Here is an 8,890-nt window from a genome sequence, read left to right on the forward strand (position 1 = left end):
TGGTCTTGATAACCCGACACAGGTAGTAAAGGTAAATTCTCTCTATAGATATGATAAAGTTTTCTAGCCAATGCTTGGATGAATTTGATGACTTTATGGCTAAAAAAGAAAACTTCAATGCTTATGTTGGTAGACAATTGAAAAGTAATGCTTATATGATTGGACACTTGAGTGATTATATGTCTAGAGTTAAGGGTAAACTTAAACTCATTAGTAAACATGCTTCTATGGTTACCACTCAAGTAGAACAAGTACTTCAAACTCAAAATGATTTGCTCAAAGAATTGAATAATAATAAACATGACTTTGCTGTTAGAGTAGCAACCAGAACTGGTAAAATGACTCAGGAACCTTTGTATCCTGAGGGCCACCCTAAGAGAATTGAGAAAGATTCTCAGAGAAATAATTTAGATGCACCTAGTCCTTCTAAAAAGAAGAAAAGGAAAAATGATAGGACTTTGCATGCTTCCAGTGAACCTGTTGTAGATACACCTGAGAACCCCAATGATATTTCTATTTCTGATGCTGAAACACAATCTAGTGATGAACATGAACCTAGTGATAATGTTAATGATAATGTTCATGTTGATGCTCAACCTAGCAATAATGATGATGTAGAGATTGAACTTGCTGTTCATCTTGATAACCCACAATCAAAGAATCAACATTATGATAAGAGAGACTTTGTTGCTAGGAAGCACGGTAAAGAAAGAGAACCATGGGTTCAGAAACCCATGCCTTTTCCACCTAAACCATCCAAGAAAAAGGATGATGAGGATTTTGAGCACTTTGTTAAAATGATTAGACCTATCTTTTTGCATATGCGTTTGATTGATATGCTTAAAGTGAATCCTTATGCTAAGTATATGAAAGATATTATTACAAATAAAAGAAAGATACCGGAAGCTGAAATTTCCACCATGCTTGCTAATTATACTTTTAAGGGTGGAATACCTAAGAAACTAGGAGATCCTGGAGTACCAACTATACCATGCTCCATTAAAAGAAACTATGTTAAAACTGCTTTATGTGATCTTGGAGCCGGTGTTAGTGTTATGCCTCTCTCTTTATATCATAGACTTGAATTGAATAAGTTGACACCTACTGAAATATCTTTGCAAATGGCCGATAAATCAACCGCTATACCTATTGGTATTTGTGAGGATGTGCCTGTTGTGGTTGCAAATGTTACTATCTTAACAGACTTTGTTATTCTTGATATTCCCGAGGACGATAGTATGTTGATTATCCTTGGTAGACCCTTTTTGAATAATGTAGGGGCTGTTATTGATTGCAACAAAGGCAATATCACTTTTCATGTTAATGGTAATGAGCATATGGTACACTTTCCGAGGAAACAACCTCAAGTTCACAGTATCAATTCTATTGGAAAAATTCCATCGATTATTATTGGAGGTTTTGAATTTCCTCTTCCTACTGTCAAGAAGAAATATGATATTCTTCTTATTGGGGATGTTCAGATCCCCGTTGAGGTAACCTAGTGTTATTCAAAATTTCTCCAGTTCCATGTTATTCGGAATGAGTTTGTTAACAAGACTTGATCAACCTTGTTACTGGATTCCTTTTGATGAGCATAAGATGGATGAAGTTACAAGGCACAACCTTTTGTACCCTCTTTTTAATTTCTGTTATTTATATTAAATAAAGCAAAAATAATATTTTCTGTCTGTTTTCTGAATTATCCAAGCAATAAAAAAATACTCCGAAAATAAAAGTTCTCCAAATGCCCTAAAAATTAAATATGATTTTTTCTGGAACATTTGAGAATATATGGCACTGAGAACACAGCAGGGGAGGAAGCACCTGGCCACGAGGGTCCAGGGCGCGCCCACCCTCCTGGGGCGCCCCCTGCCTCGTGGGCCCATGGTGGCCCCCCTCCACTTATTCCTGCACCCACACTCTTCTTCTTCCTCCCAAAAATATCACTATCCAGCTCAAGCACGAGTTCTAGCTTATCTTGCTACCATTTTTTATCTCCTTGCTCAAAGCTCCATTCACAGAACTGCTTTGGTGGATTGTTCTTTGCTATGTGACTCCTCCAATGGTCCAATTAGTTTTTGTTCTAGTACTTTATTCATTGCAAAATTTTGCTGCCTAGGTGCCCCTGTTCTTGAGCTTGCATGTCAAATTTATATGGTCCCAAGTAGTTCTAATGCATGATATAATCTCTCGGCACTTGTGGGAGTAGTTGCTATCAATTCTGTTGAGTTTGGTTCACTTTTACTTTGAGTCACTAAAATTTTCAGAAATTTTTCAGAGAAAGAATGTGTCTAGGAAAATGTACCAAGGCGGTTCTTCAAGGAAGCAAGGACCCAGGCTCGCAATACGTGAGCAGGACGATGAACCACCGAGGGAATCTTACGTGCGTCCTTGTGAATGACCGTCAGAGGAGTTTATGGTCAAAGTAGACATCAAGGATGAATTTGATGCATATGTGGGTAATGCTGATCTTGAGGACTTCATGCAGGATAAGTGCCCTCAATACTACCATTTAACTGATTCCTTTCTGAGAAGGTTTAAATTTACATCTTCGCGCAATTCTCACAATGTCCTGTTTGATCTTTATGATAAATCTTATACCATGGACTTAGAAGATTTTACTACCGCTTGTAAACTCCCGCAATGGGGTAGTGCTAGTGAACCTCGCAAATCTGAATTTAAGGATTTTCTTGCTAGTATCACTGTGGGGGAATCCAGAGAAATAGCACATACTACCATAGGGAGCATTCATTTTCCTGCTATACATTATTCTGCTCTCTTTATAGGTAGATGCATAAATGGTAAGGATGAGGCATGACACATGTGTGTTCCTGATCATAGTGTTCTCAGGAGTGCGGTGTTAGGAGATAAACAATATAACCTGGGGGCCATCGTTGCACGTAGGTTGCATAATAATGGTTTAATTGGAGACTTGTTTGGTGGGATTTATGCAACACGTGTAGCTAATTTTCTTGAGATACCCATACATGAAGGGGATATGGAGTTGCCTCCTGCTTATCTTGATTATAATACCATGGTTAACCATCAGTTTCTTGCGAGGAATGAACAAATCCTCCAGTATCGACTAATCTTTGACAGACATCACGCTGTCCATATTACTCTCCCTGCTCCTGCTTTCTTTGACTATCAGGCAAAAAGAAGATATGTTATAACCAGGGAGGAGGCGAACGAGTATGAGAGGAGGACGGAGGCAGCTTTCCTCCAAGCTGCAGCTCAGGAAGCAATAGCTGCTGCATCTCGGTACAACCCAAGCTACAACTATAATCCATGGGCATAGACCTACTTAGGCCAAAAGCCTAAGCTTGGGGGAGTACGTATTTCTCACCGACATTACATTTATGTTCACACACTCATTCTAGTTGTCGGTGCTCATACTTTTTCATTGTACTATCCATGCTAGTTTAATTTCTTTTTCTAGCTTTCTTCTCGTGTGTTTGATAAACCTTAAGAAAAACCAATAAAATTAGTTATAGCTTTTAGCTAGTTTACTTTCCATGCTTGTAGTAGTAATATTAAAAGAAAACCCAAAATGATTTCTCGTTCTTCTTTTGCTTGTTGGGAGCTTTCCCGTGTAAATAGTTTTATTTCTTTTCTTTTCTTTGGGGGTCAAAAGGAGAATACCATCATGAAAATGTTGAGTGGCTCCCGTATGCATTATTGTTTATTTAACCAAGAGCCCATATTACCTTGTCTTCTCCCTTGAATTGAATGCTTGCAGATTCCAGCTTAGTCCAATGCACGTGCACTATTATTATTATACACACCATTCGGTCGTGCAAGTGAAAGGCAATAATGATGATATATGATGGACTGATTGAGATGAGAGAAGCTGGTATGAACTCGACCTATCTTGTTTTTGTAAATATGATTAGTTCACTGTTTCCTGATTCAGCCTATTATGAATAAACATGTTTGCAATGACAATTAGAGATTATAGTTGCTCATGCCATGCTTAATTAGCTAGGAGTTTATAATGGTTTACCTTGTGTGCCAACATGCTATTAAAATGGTTATGATGTGGTATGATAGGGTGGTATCCTCCTTTGAATGATTCGAGTGACTTGACTTGGCCCATGTTCACACATGTAGTTGAAAAAAAATCAACATAGCGATCACGATATTTATGTTCATGGTGGATTATATCCTACTCATGCTTGCACTCAGTGTTGATTGATTTTAATGCATGTTCATGATTGTTGTCGCTCTCTAGTTGGTCGCTTCCCAGTCTCTTTCTAGCCTTCATTTGTACTAAGCGGGAATACTGCTTGTGCATCCAAAATCCATAAACCCCAAAGATATTCCATATGAGTCCACCATACCTTCCTATATGAGGTATCTCCCTGCCGTTCCAAGTAAATCTGTATGTGCCAAACTCTAAACCTTCAAATGAAATTTTGTTTTGTATGCTCGAACAGCTCATGTATCAACTAGGGATGTTTGTATCTTCCATGTTAGGCGAGTTATTCTCAAGAGGACTGGACTCCGCTCCTCATTCATGAGAAAATGGTTGGTCACCGGGATGCCTAGTCCCATGCTCAAATAAAATCAAAATAATTGCAAACAACCCCCCCCCCCCAGGATTGTTGTTAGTTGGAGGCGCCCGTTGTTTCGGGCAAGCCATGGAATGATGCTTGTTGGTGGAGGGGGAGTATAAACTTTACCATTCCGTTTGGGAACCGCCTATAATGTGTGTAGCATGGAAGATATTGAGATCTCTTGGTTGTTATGTTGACCATGAAAGTATACCGCTCAAAATATTATTTATCTCTATTTCAAAATTGAGCTCTGGCGCCTCTACAAATCCCAGCTTGCCTCTGCGAAGGGCCTATCTATTTACTTCTATGTTGAGTCATAACCCTCTTATTAAAAAGCACCCGCTGGAGAGCACCGCTGTCATTTGCATGTGTTACTATTAATTTATATTGGGTATATATGACTATGACTGGATCTCTTTTACCATGAATTACAATGTTTAGTCAGTCCTTGATCTTCAGAGGTGCTCTGCATTTATGTTTTGCGGTCTCGGAAAGGGCTAGCGAGATACCATTTTGTTATATCATATTATGATTGTTTTGAGAAAGTATTGTCATCCAAGATTTATTATTATTGCTCGCTAGTTGAGTATGCCATTGATATGAGTAAACATGAGACCTAAGTGTTATTCTGAATGTGGTTAGTTCATAATCTTTGCTGAAAACTTGAATGCTGGCTTTACATATTTGCAACAACAAGAGCAAACAGAGTTTGTAAAAGTTTTTCTTTATCATTTTCAGTTTGTCAACTGAATTGCTTAGGACAAGCAAAGGTTTAAGCTTGGGGGAGTTGATACGTCTCCGTCGTATCTACTTTTCCAAACACTTTTTCCCTTGTTTTGGACACTAACTTGCCCGATTTGAATGGAACTAACTCAGACTGACGTTGTTTTCAGCAGAACTACCATGGTGTTATTTTTGTGCAGAAATAAAATTTCTCGAAATGACCTGAAAATCCACGGAGCAACTTTTTGGAATTAATAAAAAATACTAGCGAAAGAATCAACGTCAAGGGGCCCACACTCTGTCCACGAGGGTGGGGGGCATGCCCCCTGCCTCGTGGGCCCCCTGAAGCTCCACCGACCTTAACTCCAACTCCATATATTCACGTTCGGGGAGAAAAAAATCAGAGAGAAGGATTCATCGCGTTTTTTGATACGGAGCCGCTGCCAAGCCCTAAACTCTCTCAGGAGAGCTGATATGGAGTCCGTTCGGGGCTCCGGAGAGGGGGATTCATCACCGTCGTCATCATCAACCATCCTCCATCACCAGTTTCATGATGCTCACTGCCGTGCGTGAGTAATTCCATCGTAGGCTTGCTGAACGGTGATGGGTTGGATGAGATTTACCATGTAATCGAGTTAGTTTTGTTAGGGTTTGATCCCTAGTATCCGTTATGTTCTGAGATTGATGTTGCTATGACTTTGCTATGCTTAATGCTTGTCACTAGGGCCCGAGTGCCACGATTTCAGATCTGAACCTATTATGTTTTCATGAATATATGTGAGTTCTTGATCCTATCTTGCAAGTCTATAGTCACCTATTATGTGTTATGATCCGTTAACCCCGAAGTGACAATAATCGGGATACTTACTGGTGATTACCGTAGTTTGAGGAGTTCATGTATTCACTAAGTGTTAATGCTGTGGTCTGGTACTCTATTAAAAGGAGGCCTTAATATCCCTTAGTTTCAAATAGGACCCCGCTGCCACGGGAGGGTAGGACAAAAGATGTCATGCAAGTTCTTTTCCCTAAGCATGTATGACTATAGTCGGAATACATGCCTACATTACATTGATGAACTGGATCTAGTTCTGTGTCACCCTATGTTATAACTATTACATGAGGAATCGCATCCGACATAATTATCCATCACTGATCCAATGCCTATTAGCTTTTCATATATTGCTCTCTGCTTATTTACTTTACCATTGCCACTGTTACAATTACTACAAAACGGCTACTGTTACTTTTGCTACTATTACCGTTACTCCCATACTACTTTGCTACTAAATACTTTCTTGCAGATATTAAGTTATCCAAGTATGGTTGAGTTGACAAGTCAACTGGCAATACTTAAAATTATTCATTGGCGCCCCTTGTGCCGAATCAATAAATGTGGGTTGAATACTCTACCCTCGAAAACTTTTGCGATCCCTTATACTTGTGGGTTATCAAATTGTACTTGAATGGCTCAAATAAACAATAAGTTGTCTCGTTTTCCCTTCCATCTTGGTCACGGAGTAAGATACTCCCTCTGTTTTTATTTACTCTGCATATTAGGTTTGACTGAAGTCAAACTTCATAAAATTTGACCAAATTTATAGAAAACTAGCAAGATGCTCATGCCTTGCACGGAATATCAAGATCTTGTGGGAGAAAAGGATGAACGAGGGAAGGCCTTATCTGCAAATGTGGAGAGGAGTGCGGGTAAATTGTCATAGTTTCCTTCCTATCCGTTAGATATAGATCGGATGGCCTATATTGCAGGATGGCAGGCACACCATCATCACCAACTCTGCTTTTTTATCTACATACACTAGCAAGATGCCTGTGCGTTGCACGGAACATCAAGATGCATTTGTATGGGTAGTTTATCTTGTGGGAGAAAAGGATGAATGAGGGAAGGCCTTATTTGAAAATGTGGAGTGGGGTGTGGGTATATTTTTGCAAAATTGCCATAGTTTCCTTCCTATCCGTCAGATATAAATCAGACGGCCCATATTGCAGGATGGCAAGCACACCATCATCACCAACTCTGTTTTTTATAAGAGTCTGTCCGATTTATATCTGGCGGATAGGAAGGAAACTATGGCAATTTTGCAAAAAGGTACCCACACACCTCTCCAGATTTGCAAATAAGGCCTTCCCTCGTTCATCCTTTTCTCTCACAAGATAAACTAGTCATACAAATGCATCTTGATGTTACGTGCAACGCACGGGCATCTTGCTAGTAAGAGTAGAAATATGAACATTTACAATAGCAAATATATATGATCTGAAAGTAGTATATTCAATAATGAATCTAATGGTATTGATTTGTTATTGTATATGTTATTATTTCTCTGTATAAACTTTGCCAAAGTTTACAAAGTTTGACTTTGAGCAAAGCTAAAATGTGGAGTAAATAAAAACAGGGGGAGTATGCAGGGACTACTATAGTGACTACTGCCAGAACATGGTAAGTTAGACCCCTAAATGCGGGCACGGACCGGGCACACCTCAATTATTCTTTCAAACAGTTAGACACCTACATTTATCACAACATCTTGCTACTTAATCAAGTGTTACGCTTCACTACTTGAAAAGGAAAAGGGTGGTACCGTACCCAAAACCACCACACTTGGGGCTAGGGTAACAACTTTGTATTGTACCACATTTGAACCAGGGCACAAAAACCACCTGTTCTGTGCCTAATGCACAACGCGGAGCACTGACGTTCGAATATGGCTGGGAAAACAGGAAAATGACATGTGGGGCACAGCTGTCGGGATGACATGGCGCAGACTAGTCCAATGGAGGAGCTGGCCCACGACCTCCTCACCACCAGCAACCGTTCATGTGGGTCGTGGGGGCCAGCAACGTGGCGTAGCTCCAGCACCGCCTCTGGACAGGGCGACCGCAGTGAGCGACATGCTCATCGTCGCTGGACATGATCAGTTTCAGTGTGCCGAGGGTGGCGTTAGCACTATGGCATGACCAACAGATCAACACCTGGCTCATCGAGGATGCACGGGGCGCTGAAGTGCGCGTGCGTCGCGACATGTCCGCGGAGTGGTGTAGCGCGGCCAACTACATCCCCAGGACCTGAGACCATGCTAGGTCGTCTTGATTTTTCAATGACATGTGGGGTCGCATGTGAGCAAAGGGCATCTCCAACATTGCCACGACCGCAGCAGACTACCCTGGCACACCAAAACCCTCGTCCCTCGCACCATCGCGCGGGGCGTTCCCAGCCGGCGCCAGCTGCCCGCATTCATGCCATCCATCCGTATGTTGTCATTAAGAGGCTCGGTGCCCGAGGAACCAACTCCAGCGACTTAATGACGTGCCTGGACGCTTTGGCCTTACCGGAATGCGCTACTTAAGCGGCAATGCCCAGCTAACCTCCACACCATAGAGCATCATCCTGCTACCTGGCACCACATCCGCCATGACCGCGAGTGCGAATGCTCTGCGGGAGAGCTTGTCTTCGAGGATGAAGCTCGAGGTCGTCGCCCTCGCTCTAGTCGTCGCCTGCGACGCAATAGCGGTGTAGCCGGATGCAGACGCGACCGCACAAGCGGTGGCCACGCTGGCGGCCGACGACGGGAGAACCGTCAACCACGTGTCCTACT

The sequence above is a fragment of the Triticum dicoccoides genome, chromosome 1B (genome assembly GCF_002162155.2).
Source record: "Triticum dicoccoides isolate Atlit2015 ecotype Zavitan chromosome 1B, WEW_v2.0, whole genome shotgun sequence".
Taxonomy (NCBI): domain Eukaryota; kingdom Viridiplantae; phylum Streptophyta; class Magnoliopsida; order Poales; family Poaceae; genus Triticum; species Triticum dicoccoides.